This window comes from Pinus tabuliformis, chromosome 8, assembly GCF_031772625.1.
Source record: "Pinus tabuliformis cultivar Carrire ecotype Pingquan chromosome 8, CPIR1, whole genome shotgun sequence".
NCBI lineage: Eukaryota > Viridiplantae > Streptophyta > Pinopsida > Pinales > Pinaceae > Pinus > Pinus tabuliformis.
Genome location: NC_142294.1, coordinates 756,409,235 through 756,428,320, shown reverse-complemented (window position 1 = coordinate 756,428,320; position 19,086 = coordinate 756,409,235). Strand labels below are relative to the sequence as shown.

Genomic DNA, 19,086 nt, shown 5'->3' with positions numbered 1-19,086 from the left:
AACCCATAATTCCAATAATTTAGCCATCAATAAGAGATGAATTTGACCCGTATACAGTGACCAAACTCCAACAAAATGCAATATGAACTCAGCGTCCTGAAATAAATAGCAACCAACTGAAGCAACTTGGCCTTCTTAGGGAAATTAACCTCTGGCAAATAGATATCACATTCCAATTCACCTGCAAACAAGATCAATGTAAAGTCTAAACAATTCTTGCAATTCCAACTAGGGTGGTGTTGGGTCTAAAATGTGGATGCAAATTAGAGTTTCATTTACTATCAATCCGGGTAAGTAAACTTTGAGGATCATCCAATATATATGGACTTAGAGACAAACTAAACTAAGCTAGGTGAAGAAATATTAAAGCTCCCTTATAGGAGACTGTTCATTAATATTTCTAATCAACTATTTAAACTAATGAAATTAAAGCTCTTAAACATAATTCTGATTGATTGCATGAAATATTAAAGCTCTCTTACAAGAGACTATTCGTTTATATCTCAAGCATATAAATCAGAAACTTAAACTAATGAAATCAAACATTAAATAACAAATCAGATTCATTGAAGGAAACATTAATACTTTCTTACGAAAGGTCATTCATTAATATTTCAAACATATGAACCTAATAATTTAATCTAATGAAATTCACAAACATAAAATAAAAGCTTACCAAAACAAAAGTGTACTTGCTAGGCAATGGGGATCCTTCCAAGGATTCACAAGCACACCAAAAGAGAAGTCAAATGTAAAGGATCAAAGAAGCTCCATTTTATTCATCATGATTTTCAAAGTACAATGGCTATAAACTCATATGATCCTAACCAAAACTATTCTAAATTCTATCTAGATTAACATTACTAGATTACAATGAAGGACTAGGTTCTAAGATTCTAAAAATTAAGATTACAAATTAAGATTAAGATTACAAATGAAGGAGATAACACTCCTATTTATACAAAAGCTATGATAACAAACTCATAAATTTAGATCCATTATTCCCTCCTTTGATCCACATATTTCTCAACCAATGGTGACACATAATCCTATCCTCCATGAGGTCCATGATCTTCTCCATGAGGTCCATGATCTCCTCAAATTCGAATTTGAACATAGAGTGCCATACAAAGATGCCTTGGAAGCTTCCTTTGTACCTACACATGTCAACAAACTCATTCTAATTGTTAGGTATAAGTATATGGATATTATTTTCTAAAGTTTAACCACAAATTCACTTAAAAAAAATAAAAATTAAGAATTAATAATGTTTTGGAAAACACAATGGTAACCCATTTAATGATGAAAGTGAAGCTGATGTGGTGACATGGTGGTGGAATAGAGGTGAGAAAATGTGTGAATGGAGTGAAAGTGGATGTATTTTAAGGATAATTCTTAGGCCCAACAGGTGGCAATGATGTCTACCGAAACTAGTGTGAGAGTCTCGCCTGAAACCCTCGAGTTTTGACTTCCTTGAGCCAAAATCCAATCATAAGAGACTATCATCAAAATTGAATGATGAAGAATGACCCTCTCTTCCCTTTTTATAAGACCTTGTCGAATCTTCTCCAACCTTCTAGAACTCCCCATTTATTATTGTTTTATTGACGAACTACTTATTTCCTCTTAGTGAATTTTTGCCCCTTTTTATTAATAATAATTTGCCCCTTTTATTAATAATAATTATTTCAAAAATGGGCAAAACTCCTTAGTCCCCTTAGCAATTTCTGCCCCTCTTGCTAGCCTTAAAGAGACAGTTAGGCAAACGGGAATGATTTGTCTGTGCTCAAGAAGCCGAGGACTTTACATGTCGACTCAGAAGGACAGTCAGTTGCGTAGTGGAAGTCTATCCTTCAGGTTCAAGCAAGAAAGTGGAGTCTTCTAAGCCATGCAAGGAAACTCATGGACCATGCAAGGAAAGTCGTAGACTATGCAAGGAAATCATGGTGCACGCAAGGAAACTAAATGATATATGCAAGGAAGTCATGGATGATGTAAGGAAAGTCATGATCATGCAAGTAAAGTCATGGCACATGCAAGGAAGTCATGACAATGCAAGGAAAGTCTTGGAGCTGGAGAGTTCTAGGAACAAGGAAAGTGATGGTTCGGATGGCCATGCGAGATGCTCTGAAGGTGTCTTTGAAGATCTAGATCTTCTCGAAGGATGTGGTTGCAGATTAGATTCGGAGGCAGGGCCACTTCTAGGAAATGCCTTCCTCAGTAAGAGGGAGTGTTGAAATTTGGTAGCTTGGAAGGTATTTCTGAGTGGAAAAGTCCTGGGGGCTTTGTGGTTTTAAGTTTTGGGTTTTGACCCAAAGAAGTGGGCTTGGAACCCAAGGATATTCTAATTTAATGTTAAAGGTTGTGTTGGAGGTCACTTGAAGGGCAAAGGGCTTCCTAAGAGACCAAAGTTCAAGCATAAATAAGAGGGCAATGAGAACTCATAAGGACAAGAAGGAAAAGGACATTTTTCTTGTGTGTAAGGAGGCAAAAGGACCTAGCCGCAAGCAACAAGCCTTGGAGAAGAGTATAGTGACAACAACAGTGAGGAGAGCAGTATCTTCTTTGTTAAGGCTAGTTAGGGCTTATTACCCACCAAAAGTGGGTGACCGCTAGGAGAAAACCTTTCTCCTAGTCATCTCTTCTAGTCGACATCCAACAACTCATGAGAGTCACTTTGTAGTCAATGTGACATGCCATTCATATCTCCACCATCTACATCAGTCGTATGTTTCCTCACCCATTTGACAAGAGCACATGTTGGATGGTGGGCTTCAGATCAAAAGTGACTTTATTCATTATGTAATCGGGTGCTTATGCTTGTTTGTATTTGGGTGTTTTGGCATGGATTATGGGGTGAATTGGAAGAAAGAAGGGTCTTGGCCGTAGTCTTGTTCCCTCACCTTAAATGGGGGGTTAATTCTCTATCCTAGTCTAGTGGGACCACCCCTAATGGCCCATGGCTTTAGGAAGGGGCACTACTTGGGAATCCATGATTGAGATAGCGTGTCCCATCTATCCCTTTTCCATACTTATCACTTCCCTCCGTACATTACGAGCCCTTATTCCACCTCCCTTCTTCGGGTCAATTATTCATTGGAATTTGGCATCCACACATCCTCATACCTTGGGTAGGGCTTGGAAATGCACCCTAGGAGGTTGATGCAACTAAAAGAAAAAGAAAGTGCATATAATGGCCACAAGTAAACAAAAGAAAAATCAAAAGGCAAAAGATGGTCGGGACTTATATATTAGCATGTGGACAAAAGCCAAGCATGAGATCTACCTCTATCATATGGCCGTCACCTGGTTCTTGGGCCAATGTTTCCCTATCTCATAGAAGACAAGGAACCCTTGCATGCCCCAACACCTAATGGGTGATGAATTCTCCCATCCTAAATGGAGTAATAACTGCTATACATCATGCAATGCAAGCTCTCATTCCTTGAGCTACGAGTAGTAATACAAGGAAAAATCAAGAGAAAATAAAAGGTAATACATAGAGGGGTGGAAAAAAAAGTCCGAGGTAAGGTCGAGGTAACTCATACATCCACGATTGCTCCTTCTTCATATCTGTACACCCAGCATGAGGTATCCGATCATAGTTGGTCCCTTTGACCGTGACACTTGGCCATGAAGTCCCTTTGCTCCCCATGTTCCATCACTATTCACATGGCAACTATTGGTTGAAGGGAGGACAAAGGACATGTCTCTTTCCTTTGGGGGTTGGAATCACCTAATAGGGGTGCCTATTTGCCACTCCTACCTAGGGAGGTAACACCATTACATGACTGAGGACCCAATTTTGGAAGAGAAGCCGCATATGAAGTGTTATTATGGCAATTCCTTTCAAGCTTGGTTCACTTAGATGCACTATTGATTAGTGTACTTGATGACCCAAGTCCTCTAAAGGGGCATATTGACAACCACAGGTGATGCGTTGAGAGCCATGGGACTCCAGAGCACTTTAGAGCATCATTCATAGCCATGGGCACGTCAAGCACCCATAGCTTCTGCACTTTGCCTTATATTATCCATGGGATGATGCACTTGGACCAACATGCTCCTAGTTGGGCTAACACTTCATGAGGTTCAGGCAGCTGAAGCCTGATATAGGGCCCAGGTGAGGTTTGTCTCCTACCTTGAGACATGGGAGGGATATCACCATCTTCAGTGCGATCAACATTGGAGCAAAGGTAAATATTTCGCCACTTGGAGATCCTTGAGAACCAGTGTTGTGCCCCAAACACATTTAGGGGTCCACATGATGATTTGCACCAAGACATAGGGGCCAATCCCTCCATCATGATTTTAGAGGCCCTATACTCCTAACATGGCATTGTTAGGCCTCAACGTCAGCTTTTGGAGAGTCAACAGATGCAAAACATCAACATTTCAGCCTTCTTGTTGGAGATTTATTTTATTTTCACATTGGTTACTAGGTCAGTCTGTGACTTAGAGGCTTTCTTGCACATTATTTTATAATTTTAGAGGCTTGTATGCAAAATTAGACCTAGGAGGACTCATATATATTTGTGAGATGTCATTTCATCTCACATCATCACACTTCTTTGGATTTTCAGCCTCCTTAGAGACTCACACTTCTTGTTCTGTTGGATTATATTGGATCTTGGATGCACTTTGACATTTGGAGCTGATTTTTGGATATTCTTTGGAGCTATTCTTGGCATAATGGATGGATTTTCTTGCATAATTGTCTTGTAAGTGCTTTTAATTGTTGAAGATATTTATTTTCTGTCTAATGCATGGAATTATTAATTCTAGTTAATGCTAAATTGTGCCCTAATTTTATTGGATATCTATTGAAGGCTAGCTAGAGGAAAATTGCTTGCATTATTCATACATGACATTGTAAGAATTGTCCTAGTGGTGAAACTCTTTGAAGCTCTTCCCATAAACTCCATTATTCCTTGAGTGGGTAAATGCTTGAAATTTGTGTTAGGGCAGCAAATTTCAGCCTCCTTAGGAACAAAAATGACTTATCTTTGATATCCTTTACTTCATATACCCAAGGGACAAGGAACTAGTCCAAACCATTGGTGGTCAGTCCTATTTTTCATCCATCTTTTCTCTCTCCAAAAATTCATTTCTTTTTAAGGCTAGATTAGTCAACTATGGCTTAGTGTGAAATTCTAGGGAAGGAGATTTTTGGTCATTGGAGAGCTTAAACATCAAGAGACGTGTCTTGGCTATAAGCTCTCTCATTTTGGTGGGCATCCACTTCAATGTCATTCATAAAATCTCTTGCCCTAGGTGTTTGCCCTAAGAGGGAAACCCTAGTTTTATTCTCTCAACTTGAAGACTTCCTTGAAGGTTCCATAAGCCTTGACCTCGTCAAAATCAATCATATGGAACCTTTTCTCTCCTTGCCTTGACTCTTGGGAACTCAACACTCACCTAAGCTATCAAACTCTAACTCTCGTGCATATTTTTCTAGGCCTTCTTATAGAAAGCGAACTGCTTCCTAGTGGAGCCTTGTGCCTAAAATTGGGTCTTTCTTGAGAACATACTAGCTTATCACCTCATTCATCATTCGTCAAATACTATTCATAGGTGATCTTACCTAACTGGGACTCCTCCCATCGGTGAAAGTCCGTAAAATGCAGGGTTTTCTTATGCAACCAGCTCACAAAATAGAAGAAAAGATAGATCAACGACTTCAAATTCAGCCTCTTCGAGGGGGAAACCTCCTTTACAAAACGTAAATGAACAATTCTTGGATGATACAAATGACAAGACCTCCTTTCTATATATAGGAGTCTAAGGGGTCACAATATAATCAGAGCCGACATAACAATAATAATGTAAGGGAACAACAATAACAATAGTGGGCTTCTATGGGGCACAATAATAACAATATGGGGACAACATGGGCACAACAATAACAATAAGGGGCTACAATGACAATAATAATAAGGGGATATACTAGTATTATAGGGACCTAACAGGTTTTGGCTGTGGTGACAGTGGGCTGCTATCCCATTGTTAGCACTTGGCTTAGCTTTAGCCTTGTCGGGTTCACTCTCCAAGGCATGCTACGTTTCATGGTAACAGGGTTGTTTGGACAACTAGAGGATAGTCCACAACTAGCAGGAGGAGGGTTGCAGGGTTGGGAGGCCCGGTTGAAGCCTAGAATAGGTAGACAAGGGTTGGTTGAAGGGCATCCATAACCTGTTTAGGGCTGGATGCGGGGCTAAACAACGAGAAGAAGGCTTTCCGAGTTGGAAAAGGGGATAAACAATAAGGGCCTTGATCTAAGGGAGTAAGTCGAGTTGGTCTACAACTAACTGAGGTGGACAACAAAGCTACAACAAGATGACATTAAGGTTTAAGGGTTGCTGAAGAAGAAAAAGGCTAACGACAATGGTATTAGGGTGGCTGCAAGGGACGACAACAACTGAAGGAGGACTGTGGGCTAAAGGAACATGCCCATGTAAGAAAGGACTTGTAAGAAACATGTTTGGGCAATAAAATATTGTGTACTATATTGAGCTAATTGCTGGTATAATTTCCACTATGCAAAATTGTTTGAAGTTGGCATTTTCAGTGTGTTAATGTTTTCTAGCTAAGAGCATAGACCAGACTTGGGGTGCATGGATTTCTAACAATTCTCTCTCATTTTACTTTTCTTTGCTAGGGTTTTCAGTGGGTTGTTTGCTAGTTGTTGAGGAGTAGATTTGTGAGAGCTTGGAAGGGAGATTGAATGCTACCATTTGTGAGATATTGGTAGGGAGATTGAAGGCTGCTAATGCCATAGTGACATTCAATCACCATTGGAGAGATGAAGAGGTAGGCTCTAAAACTCCATGAAATTGACAATGATGATGAATAGAAACCCAAAGATAGCTCAACACACTTGTTAAATATATGACAAAGCTTGGGGAAGAGAAAGGGGGTGGAACCACAAAAATTATATGTTCTCATTGTCATACAACTTACACATGTTAATATACCCATGTGATAAAATATCCTTGTGGGATTATGCCATGGGATGAAGGTAAGGCTATAAGAGTCAAAACCCATGAGGATGTGCTAGTCAAAGATAGAAGCAAATACAAGAAGGAAGAGGAGGTTGCACAAAACAAATCCAAAAAATCAAGGGTTGAATATGAGAGCCAAAACTGAGGCTCACGAAGAATGTTTGGTGGTTAATTACCATCTCGCCATGATAGTGGATTCTTGCCTTTTATTAAGGGATAGAACAATATTAGATTTCCTTGGCCAAGGTTGTAGGGATGATGTGCATGCAATTTTTTTTGGGTTTCTCTACGAGTTTGATGTACCATTCATTGTTCTTTGCTTTCCCTATTAGCATGAGATGATACAAGCCATCAATGGTGCCCCTAATGGATATAGTAACCTTGAGCATGACAAAGCTAGAACAATGGGGTTTGACTAGGAAAGGTTAAAATCCATAGTGCTTTGGGAGAATTTACAATTGATTGGAATGAATATGGGGTATCCTTTGTGTTTGATGGTTGGAAAAATGTTAAAGCCATGCCATTGGTAAACATTCTTGGTGTCTACTAGTGGTGCAACCTTCCTTTCAGCTCATGACTACTTAGATTGTTACAAGACTGGTATTACTATTGCTGATCCCTTGATTAAACAATTCAAGAAGTTGGGTCATACGATGTCATTCAAGTCATCATTGATAATGATGCTAATTGTAAGGTAGCAAGATCAATCATTAAATTTATGTACCCTAAATTTGATTAGGGTGTCTGGTTCACGCATTGAACCTCTTGATTCATGATATTGTTAAGATGAAGGACCATGATTATAAATGGATTAGTGCATTGTACAAAAGAGAGATGAATCTGATAATTGTTTTACCAATCATAGTAAAGCTTGTTGCATTTTCCCCAATCACTCTAAGTTGGAGCTTTTAAAGATTGCAAAGACCAAATTTGCTAGCTATTACCTCACCTTTAGGTGCCTTTTGAAGGTAAGGGAGCCATTCGCTATTATGGTCTGAAGTTGTTCATGGTTGGGTTTGAAATATAGGGTTGCATTTGCATTTGATAAATATGAATTTTAGGAGGTGGAGGAACAATGTTGGATGGTCAGTTTTGGAAATATGTTATGTATGTTTTACAATTCACCAAGCCCATTTATGTACCCTAACATATTTTGGTCAAGGTGTTTCGTTCCCACATTGAACCTCTTGAGTGTTGATGCATGATATTATTAAGATGAAGGACCACAAATGATCTGGATTTAAACTGGAACGCAACAAATTACAGAGATGACCATAAATACAGAGATGCAACAGAAATAATACTTCATTTCATTAATGTAAAACACTGAAATATGCTTACAAACAGAAATGGAAATAAACTGGCTCCGACGATGGTAGCTTATCTCTGAGGAGAGATGTGGTGGTTACATGCCTCTGAACTGCGTTGCAATGAGGCTAAAGGGCCTTTTTATTATTGAACAATAAGAGCAAACTCTCAACAACCAAAACCCTAACCCGAGGAGATGTAACACCAAGAGCTTATAGGCCCTGTTGAGGTTAGTTGGACAACCAACTTCCCGGGGTCGTGACTTGGTCATATTATCTCCGTTTGACGCGCATGATACTCCGTTGGAAAGATCTCTTCGAGGACTACGACGTAAAAGATGATTTTGCTAGTCGCTGGCGGTAGATTGCCAAAAAAATGTCGTTTAGGGCCTCAAAACGGCTCCGGAAGTTTAGGACCCGAAAAACTGCTAAAAATAGTAAACTGTGCTACAATTAAGGAAACTGAAAAACTGAAAGAGACAGTTGTGGGGGTCCAAGTGGGATAGGCAGGTGGCCACCAACATCCACCTAGATCATTCCTCCCCCCTTAGGAAGCAATGGTCCCCATTGCGTTGAGTGCCTCCATGAGATGGGGAAACTTCTGTTGAACTTGGTCCTTGGTGAGTTGTTCTGCAATCTTTGATGTGTCCAGTAATGGTGGGAAGCATGGTCGAGGGTGGTCCACATTGAACACTCGGTGCAAGCTAAGGAATGGGGGAATGCTGTGCTCCAAAGCATTGTTTCCCACAACCTTGTTAATGGTGTAAGGACCATATTGGAGTGGTCTGAGCTTCTGATGGGCTCTTGTAAGGCGTTCTTTCTGCAAATGCAACCAGACTTTGTTGCCCACTTGAAACTTGTGTGGCACCCAATGCTAATCATGTCGCTGCTTGTACTTGGCATTTTTCACAAGGGAGCAGTGATATATCGGCTTGTTGGGTAGAGGTGCTCCGAGAGTCAGATCGAACGAATGCTTGACCTAACAGTGTAACGGTACCCTTGTCGGTGAGGAGAAGATGTCCCTGTATCCTTTCATGATCGTATCCACCTGCTTCTGCTGCGTGGAGGAACCCTTCCCAAGGGCCATGGATGTGGCTATGATCTTCCCCTTACTTTGAGAGCGAACTAGAAAGAAAATAAATTTCCTAGTCCGGGAGATGATCTTACTGCTTTTCTTAGCAGAGATCAAAGAAGTGGCGGTAGGTGGGGCTACCTCCAGTATCCTGTATAATGTATTACACAAATAAATAATAACAACGCGAGGCCTTGACTCATACACAACATGTCGCTTCCAAAAGTATGGTTGGCCTAATAATACATCACAAACATCAAGAGGTGCAACATCACACAATACCTCATTTGTGAAGGGCTTGATGCTGTAGGGAAGGCGAAATTGCTGGCAGACTTGGAGATCTCGTCGTTGGTGAAGCCACCCGATGCTATACGGTTTTGGGTGTGGTATGGTCGGTAGTCCCAGCCGCTTCACAACCTCTGCGGAAATGAGGTTCTTTTGGCTCCCATTTTCAATAATGAATTGCAGTGGCGAACCCTTCACCCACATTTGTGAGTGGAAAAGACGCTCACCCTCTTCTGGATCTTCGGGCTTATTCTTCTAGATCTTAGCGGTGGCATCAGTGGCGTTGGGCTCTGCATCAATGATCTGCTTCCCTTTGTCATTCCTCTTGTCGGGTTTTGACTCAGGGTCGGAACATGCATCTGATTTTGAAGCCTTCAACTCGGCCACTAGCAATTGCTTGGTCCGACACTCACTTGTGTTGTGAGTGGGGCTCTTATGGAACTCGCACCACTTTCTTGTGTCCTTCTTTGACTTTGTGGTGTTGTTCTTTTCTTATGGCTTCGACAGGTTGCCTTTGGTCACACCGTCTTGGCTTTGTCCCTGGTTTTGCTCTTGACAGAGTAGTACTGCTCCTTGATTGTGTCCCAAAATGAATTCCAAGTGGGAGTGGTTGAAAACAATGAGTTCGTACTTTCATCTTTTTGCTCGAAGTAGGTTTCCCACCAGTCCTTGATGTGGGGGCTTCTTTGAGAAGAGCAAAAGTAATCTTTTCCCAGCTGGAAAAATCATGAACAGAAAAATACCCTTCTAGCAGATTTAACCATTTATCTACGACATCTGCATCTATCTGACCCTTGAATATGGGGATTTCAAAGTTAACTTGTACCTTAAAGGGTGTGGTGTTTCCAGAGTAGCTTTTAAATGTGTCGCCCCTGGGTAGCCGCTCAAGGATCTAGGCAAAGTTGTCCATCATTGCGTTCCGTTGTCGCTCGAGGGCTTCTTCGAGCAAGATTTTGATAGGATCTCATGCCCCCTCGTCTTTCTTTTCATCCGCCATGGGAGGCTGTCGAGATTTGCGAGGCTGATCTTGAAAAGGTTCGACCAAATCGAGCCCTAACTCTTTATATCCCGACCTCGTTGGGGACATGCAAAGAAAAATAGAGAAAGAGCAGACCACTCTGATACCATTGATCCGGATTTAAACAAGAACGCAACAAATTACAGAGATAACCATAAATACAGAGATGCAACATAAATAATACTTCATTTCATTAATGTAAAATACTGAAATATGCTTACAAACAGAAATGGAAATAAACTAGCTCGGGCGATGGTAGCTTATCTTTGAGGAGATATGTGGTGGCTACATGCCTCTGAACTGCGTTACAATGAGGCTCAAAGGCCTTTTTATTATTGAACAATAAGAACAAACCCTAAACAACCAAAACCCTAACCCGAGGAGATGTAACACCAAGAGTTTATGGGCCCCATTGGGGTTAGTTGGATAGCCAACTTCTCGGGGTCGTGACTTGGTCATATTATCTCCGTTTGACGTGCATGATACCCTGTTGGAAAGATCTCTCTGAGGACTACGACGGAAAATACAATTTTATTAGAAAATCGCTGGTGGTAGATTGCCAAAAAAATGTCGTTTAGGGCCTCAAAATGGCTCCGGAAGTTTAGGACCCAGAAAATTGCTAAAAATAGTAAACTGTGCTACAATTAAGGAAACTGAAAAACTGAAAGAGACAGTTGTGGTGGTCCAAGTGGGATAGGCGGGTGGCCACCAACATCCCCTTGGATCAACAAATATAAATGGATTTCTGTATTGTACAAGAGTTGGAAGAAAATGATAAAAAATATTACCAAACATAGCCTGGTTATTTGAAAAATAAGTACAAAAGCAACATGAAATGCAAACATGAATTTAATCTAATGAAATGTAAAGGTTATTTGCGCTAGTGAATTAGATGAATCTTGGCCATTGATCTCAAGTGAGGTGAGATTTAATCTCAATTGTTAATCACTTCGGAGATTAGGGTTATGGATTAGGTCAAACACAAACTTATAAAAGCAAGGCTAGGTGAAGGAGGAAGACATGAGAACAGTCAACACAAGACACCATGAGATAGTGAGGATATCAATAATTGGTGAAGGACTTTCATCCAAGTGTGAAGGCTCTAGAGGAGAGATGACAACAAATACAAAAATTGTAGTAGGAGAGATCAACCCTTCATGCAGCTATACAACTAGTTTCCTAGGTGAAAGTACGCTCGTGAAGGTTTGCAACAATGAACAACACTTATATGTGAGTATGACATGTGAGGTAGGTCGCATGAGCAAACCAAGTAGTAGCAGTGGTAGACGGGTTGCACTACAGGCTGCATGTGCTGGCCGTAAAACAAGCTGCACATAGTTCGTATAGGTTGTACATTAGATCAACAAGGGAGAGGGTTGTTTTGGGAGTTTCTGAGGGTTGTACAAGCGATATATCATATAGATGCCCAACTATTTTTTAGAAAATTGTTGCAACTTGTATTTTTCCTTAAAGGGCCCTTTTCCAGTAAGGGAGCCCCTATACGTTGAGATATTTAATTAATGAACAATAAATTTGAAGGGAAAAATTTTCTATACGTGCATGTGGGAGATTGGATCATTTTCCTTTTGCTGAGTTTTGATTTTATTTATTGTTAAAATCCCAATTGTGCAATTTATTCAGTAATTTTGGAGTTTAACTTGCTTTACAAGAAGGAATTACTAGGAAATATTTTTCATGTTGATTGGGGTTTAAGGGAATTTGAAATGGTATCAGAGCTCACACTATGAGAGGAGCCCGATTTCAAAGCTCTGCATAGATTAGTCAATAGTGGGATTGGTGGAGGCCATACTTCAATTGGACAGAGGGAGGTCGTACCTATCAAGGTTTTGGTAGAAATTAAATTTTTGTGGGTGTTTTAAAGGACTAAAACACAAATCCACAGAATTTTGCAGTAGATCTATCGGATATGCGAGGAGATCTTAGCAAATTTATAAACCAACAATATTTTTTATTCTTGTGGGTGCTTGAAGGAATAAGCACACAACAACTTTTTGTCAAATCTAGAAATGGCAACAACTAGTCTTTGGCTTGAAGATGGGTTAGATGGAGTATTTAATTTCTTGTCTTGGAAGGTAAGGGTAACCTTGCTTTTGAAGGAGCATGACCTTTAGGAGATTATAGAAAAGGTTGTTCTTGCATTGTTAGATGCAACACTTAAGGAAGCTCATGAAAAGGACATAAGAGCAGAGAGTGATAATGGATGCCGTGAAGGATCATTTAATCCCTCACTTGGCAAAAAAGCAATCAACTAGAGAGATGTTCAAGGTTCTAGTGGACCCGTTCTAGAGTGACAACACGAACAAGAAGATAATCTTGAGGATCAAGCTTAGATCTGTGTATATGTCAAGGTTTGAACTTTGATAACATTACTAGCTACTTCATGAGGATCACAAAAATATGTGATGAACTTGCATTGGGGAGATAGAGGAGGATGTAGAACTCATTGAATGGTTTCACCAAGCCATGGGAACCATTTGTCAAGGGATTTTCCACTTGGGAGAAACTTCTCAATTAGGAGAGACTTTGGGATTATTGCATCAAGGAGGAGGATTGACAAGAGTCTAAGGCCAATAGGCAAGGAAATGGAGAGGAGAACCTATCCCTAGTCAGTTAGGCCAAGAAGGGCAAAGGGAAGGGTTCCAAGGGTACCAATGAGGGGGCAACCTTTTAGCCAGGGAAGAAGAAAGACTTTGCCACAAGAATGGGCACCATGCATCATAGGGTTTGGAGAAGGAGGGGAAGGGGAAGTTGCAGTAGACCACAACATCATTAGCGACACAACTAAATGAGTTTGCAGCAAAGTTCGAGAAGGAATTGTCATTAGTCTCTTGCCTTTCTATCAACACCATCACTAGGAGTGCTTAGTACTTGGACCATGGTGCATCATCCCATATGACAAAAGCACATGAGTTGTTTAGCAGTTTGATGGAGTAAGTCTTAGGGATTCATGTGGAGCTTGGTGATGATGCCAAGTATGTAGTGAAGGGAGAGTTAGGCAGAACATTAGAGGTCAAGGACATGTGCAATGTACCAAGATTGAAGAATAACTTGCTCTTAATATCAGTTATGGAGGACAAGGGATTTTTAGTAATGTTCAAGAATGGGAAATTGCTCATTTGTTGAAAGGATTATGGCCTTGACACAACAATAGCATTCGATTTTAGAGGGGGAAACTTATATAGGTTGAATGATAAGCTTGTTTAGTCACTGGTGCATGACAATGATAACTTGTGTGAGGTATGCATAGGAGGATGGGACACTTGCACTACAGGGCATTGGTGATCTTGTGGGAGATTGTCACTAGTTTTCCATAATTCAGTATTGAGCAACATTGCATGTTTATAAGGGGTTAATTTTAGGCAACAATGGTATGTTCTATGCTTTAGAGCAATTTTACTTCAATTTCTTTGTGAGCCCAATATCAATTTCAGTTTAGCAATCACATAAACATGTAAGTAAAATGCTGATAGAACATAAACATAAATAGTAGAAGACAAGCCAAGACAAGAGGACACAAGATGTGGCACCAGCCAGGGACAAACCCCAATGTGGGGAACCCTTGATCAAATCTTCTTTTAGTCTTCAATAGTTCAACAGAGAGAGATAGTACAATTTACAAAGTCTGATAATTTATAACAACAACAAAAGAGCCCTAATGAGAAAAGTCAACGCTGGTCAACAGGGCAGATTTTCTTCCTCAATTCAGCTTAGTCAAACCCAGTCAAGTTTCGGCCTCCAACAGCAAGTCTAATCAGCCCAAAACAGTCCCGAAAATCAGAGTCTAACTTGGTCAATGCAGAAGTCAAACCTGCGGTCAATTCTCTGCAGTCAACGCTGGTCAAACAATATGGAATGCCTCGATTTTTGTGCCCAAATAGAGATTTCCCTCCCAAGAACATAGTCAAATAGGTCAAAACCCTTCCTGAAATTCAGTCAACGCTGGTTAATGCCCAAAACAGAAAATGACTATCTTCTTCTTCGCACGTGTGGAGAGGCTGCCCAGAAATCCGTACCCAATCATGTGAGGAGAGAGAGATGTGTGAGAAGTGAAGTGTGTCCAAATGAGGAGGAGGCATCATGTATTTATAGGCAAATGTTGAGGATGAATAGACGTGACTGTTGGGCTTCTGAGCCTACATGAGTTTGTTGGCCGACCTTGACAATTTGTCCATAATCAAAATAAATTCATAACTTCATTTGTACATGTTAGAATGGGATGATCTTTAGATCAATCCTACACCTCTCGGAGAGAGGAATCCAAGAAAAATATCTGCTGTCATAAATAAGATGACCCATGTGGAGTTTGGCCCTAGTTGCCAATTTTAACATAGGGTGTCCACTTGGCAAGAATGCAAGGCTTCTTTTCCAAGCAACGAAAGTAGGTCCAGGAGGATCTTGGATACTATACAATTAGATGTGATTGGATCGATGTTAGTGACATTAGTGCATTATACCATGTGACTTTCATTGATGAGATTCAAGGAAAACTGGGATCTTTATGAAGACCAATGATAAGGTCTTCAGTTGATTTTGGGAGTTCAAGGACCAAGTGGAGAACCAGATAGAGAAGAGGATCAAGGTCTCGAGGTTGAATAATGGGGTTGTGTAGTGCATTGTAACATGTGACTTTCATTGATGAGATTTCTAGGAAAACTTGGATCTTCTTTGTGAAGACCAACGATAAGGCCTTTAGTTGATTTTGGGAGTTCAAGGCCCAAGTGAGAACCATACAAAGAAGAGGATCAAGGTCTTGAGGTTGAATAATGGGGGTGAGTAGACCTCCATTGACTTACAGGGTTTTGCAAGGAGGCAGGGATCAAAAGGGAGATGGCAATCTCATACAACCCTCAACAAAATGGGGTTGTAGAGAGAAAGAATTGGTCCATCATTGGTTTTGCCAAGGCTATGATATATGACCAAGATTTGCCTATGTTCCTCTTGGCAGAGGCATGTAACACAACACCATATGTGCAAAATAAGAGTCCTCACAAGACACTGGGGAACATGACTCCTGGGGAGGCATTCATTGGGGTGAAACTAGAGATATGACATTTGAGGATATTTGGTTGTCTAATATACACCCATGTTCCCGTGGAGAAGAGGACAACGATGGAGCCTTTGGGAGAGAATGATATATTTGTGGGATGCAACAAGACCTCAAAAACTTATAGTCTCTTCATACCGGTGCAAAAGAAGATAGTTGTGAGGAGAGATGTTAAGTTCGAGTAGAACTTGGTATCTAGGAAGTCTCATGAGTTGCCACCAACGATGTGTTGATTTGGGGTAGCATCGGATGTGCTCTAGCCACGAAAATCGATGGAGAGGCTAAGGCACATGAGATCTCCAATACCCAGAAAGGGTTTGGGTAGATTCTAAACAATTTGGGAGATATTAAAATAATTAATATTTTTAATTGAGTCCCTAAGTCTAAACTTAGGGAAAATAAAATATTAATGTGAATTAATATAAAACTGTGTTAGAATGGTCCAAAAGTCATGGATCAAGCCAGATCTAATCTTAGCCGTTGATTAGGGACTTAATATCGGCCACTGATTTGTCAACGAGAAAAGTATAAGAGGAGGCTTGAAGGTCACTTGGAGAACACACCAAGAGATCAAGATTTCGACTTTCTGGGGCTAGGTTTGTGGAGAAAGTTGAGAGAGTGATCAGAGTTGCAGCTGAGGGGCAGTGAATATAGAAGCAAAGAGGCAGAGATATTACCAGGAGGATCCGCGCAGTAGCCGGAGAGAGGGACGCAGAAGTAGCCAGGGGTTCACGCAGAGGTAGCCAGGGCTCACGCAGAGGCAGCCAGGGCTCACACAGAGCCTCATAGGGTTAGCGTGGGTGACACAGAGGGCCAAAGGGCTAATGCAGTGCCACCAGAGGCTGACGTATGCCAAGCCAGAGTGACGCTGGACTAATGTTGGGCCAGAGAGAGGTTGACGCTGTCCCTAGAGGCTGACGCTAGGGTTTCGTGGGGCAGATTGGAGCTGTGGAGCTGCCAGAGTGTTTATCCGGGGTTTCAACTGGAATATCTGCTTTCGAGTAGAGAGGTACTACTGTTGAGATTTTTCTCTGTTGGGTGAGCTGGATTTGGCACCTAGATTGTATTCTGAAACTGCTTAATAAATCAAACCCTCAGATAGTAGCATCGGTTTTCCCACATTGGGTTTTTCTGGGGACATTAGTCCAAAAACAATGGTGTCACTTGTGTGCTTGCTTCTATTTCCTTCAGTTGATGATATGTAATGTGTTGAGCATGTACTTGTATTTATTTCCAGTATTTACATGGTAAATAACCTGTTAATTAACAAAGCAAGTAGGTAGGAATAAATCAGTAAAGAGCATGAAGGGTTTCTAACGTGTCAGACTTAGAAATTCCAACATGGTGATAGAGGATGAGGGGCTCCAAAGGGAGAACAATGTTTAGAGACTTTTAGCTTAGGGAGTCAACCTTTAGGTGGGGAGGAGTTAATAGCTTCTTCTAGTTCTGTTAGGAGACCCAAGTGGTTTGAGGAGACATTGAGGGATGCTTAGGAGCATGTTGAGGCTTTTAGGAGCACACTTAGGGAGACAAGTCTTTCGAAGAGGTTTTCGAACTACATGGCATTGATAAGTAACATCATCTATGAGACAATAGACCAGGAACTTTGGAGGAATACCATGGTGAAGGATGATGCATGGGACATTGTGCCAGGACTGAAGGGAAAGCTGGTTCCATGTGGCTCTTTGAGACGTACCTTCTTTGCTAAGATGTAGTGTTGATGATTGTAGCATCAGACTGGTCCTTTTGTATACGTCTAAGTGTCTAGATGCGTGGAAGTCATCCAAAGCCTTGAACCTTAGCAAAATTACTTTATTTAATGGAATAATTAAATTAAGTGTTTTATAAGAAAAATGTGAGTTTAATCTAATGAAATGCAAAGGTTTTTGCATTAGTGAATTAGATGAATCCTAACCATTGATCTCAAGTGAGGTGAGATCTAATCTCAACCATTAATCACTTTGGAGATTAGGGTTATGGATTCAGTCAACAACTCAAGCTTATAAAAGCAAGGCTAGGTGAAGGAGGAAGACACAACAAAAGTGAGCACAAGACATAGTGAGATAGTGAGGATGTCAGTGATTGGGTGAAGAAGGACTTTCATCCAAGTGTGCAAGTTCTGGAGGAGAGAAGACAACAAGCAGAAAAATTGCAGCAGGAGAGATCAGCCCCCCTCACAGCCATACACCAAGTTTTGCAGGTGAAAAGACACCAATGTGGATCATACAGAGCAGCAGCAAATGACAACTCTTACATGATATGTGAGGCAGATCACACGAACGAGCCAGGGAGCGGCAGCATTGTGCAGGCCATGCATAGTCTGTACAAGATTTACAGCAGATCAGAGCAAGGTGGAGGATTGTTCCATGAATTTTTGAGGACTGTACAGGTCGTACAGGTGCCCAATTAATTTTCAGATTTTTTTTTTTAAAGATCTCGGGGAATCAGTAACTCATTGGGATTACCTTGGCGAGGCCCATGTTCAAATTTGGTGGCTGCCACTATAACCCCTAGGCTAGTGCCAGCATCCTGCAAGCTAGGGCCAAATAGGTAACTTATGACTTAGAAGGACCGAGACATCCTTTGTAGTGGGGTAGTCTACCCTTTTAGCCTTAATACAATGGGCCAACATGTCCCCTTGCAGGTATTGAACCTGGGTGGAGGGAGAACAAACTGTGCTCCCAACCACTCAAGCTAGAACTTGGGACAATTAATTTTCAAAAAATTGCGGCAGCTTGTATTTTTCCTTAGAGGGTCATTTTTTAGTAAGTGAGCCCTTGTATGCTGAGATATTTAATGAATGAATAACAGATTTGAAGGGCAGAAATTTCTGTGGGTGCATGTGTAAGATTTGCTCATTTTGCTTCTATTGATTTTTGATTTTATTCACTGTTAAAAATTCAGCTATGCAATTTATTCAGTAATCTGCAATTTAATTTAATTTACAGCAAGGAATTACCAGGAAATATTTTTCCTGTTTCCTGGGGTAAAGGAAATTTAACACATTAAAGCAAAGTTCAATTTCAATTTTACAATGTAGACCCTTTGCAATTTGGGTCCTTTTGTGGCTTAAATACGAGCATGTGGCATTTGAGATGGCATATCACATTATTTACCTTTGTATGTAGCATGGCGACTGCTTCATGGCCTTGTGTTAGTCAAGTATTAATGGAAAGTCTCTATAGCTCTCACGAAAATAGCGCCTGTGTTTCTTGGAAAAAAATAATAATTTTATATTAGATGTAGTGTTGTGTTTCCCTTTATAATAAAGTTTGTAAATAATGATCATTCATTTTAACTGCTTTGGTATTTAAATGGAATTCTTGTTTTCACTTGTA

At 40.6% G+C, this 19,086-nt stretch overlaps 1 protein-coding gene across 1 annotated transcript in view; it reads left to right on the top strand.

Annotated features, from left to right (window-relative positions):
* Positions 1-19,086, top strand: part of LOC149237796 (kinesin-like protein KIN-14L) — a 422,935-nt gene that overhangs the window by 53,764 nt on the left and 350,085 nt on the right. The window lies entirely within an intron of this gene.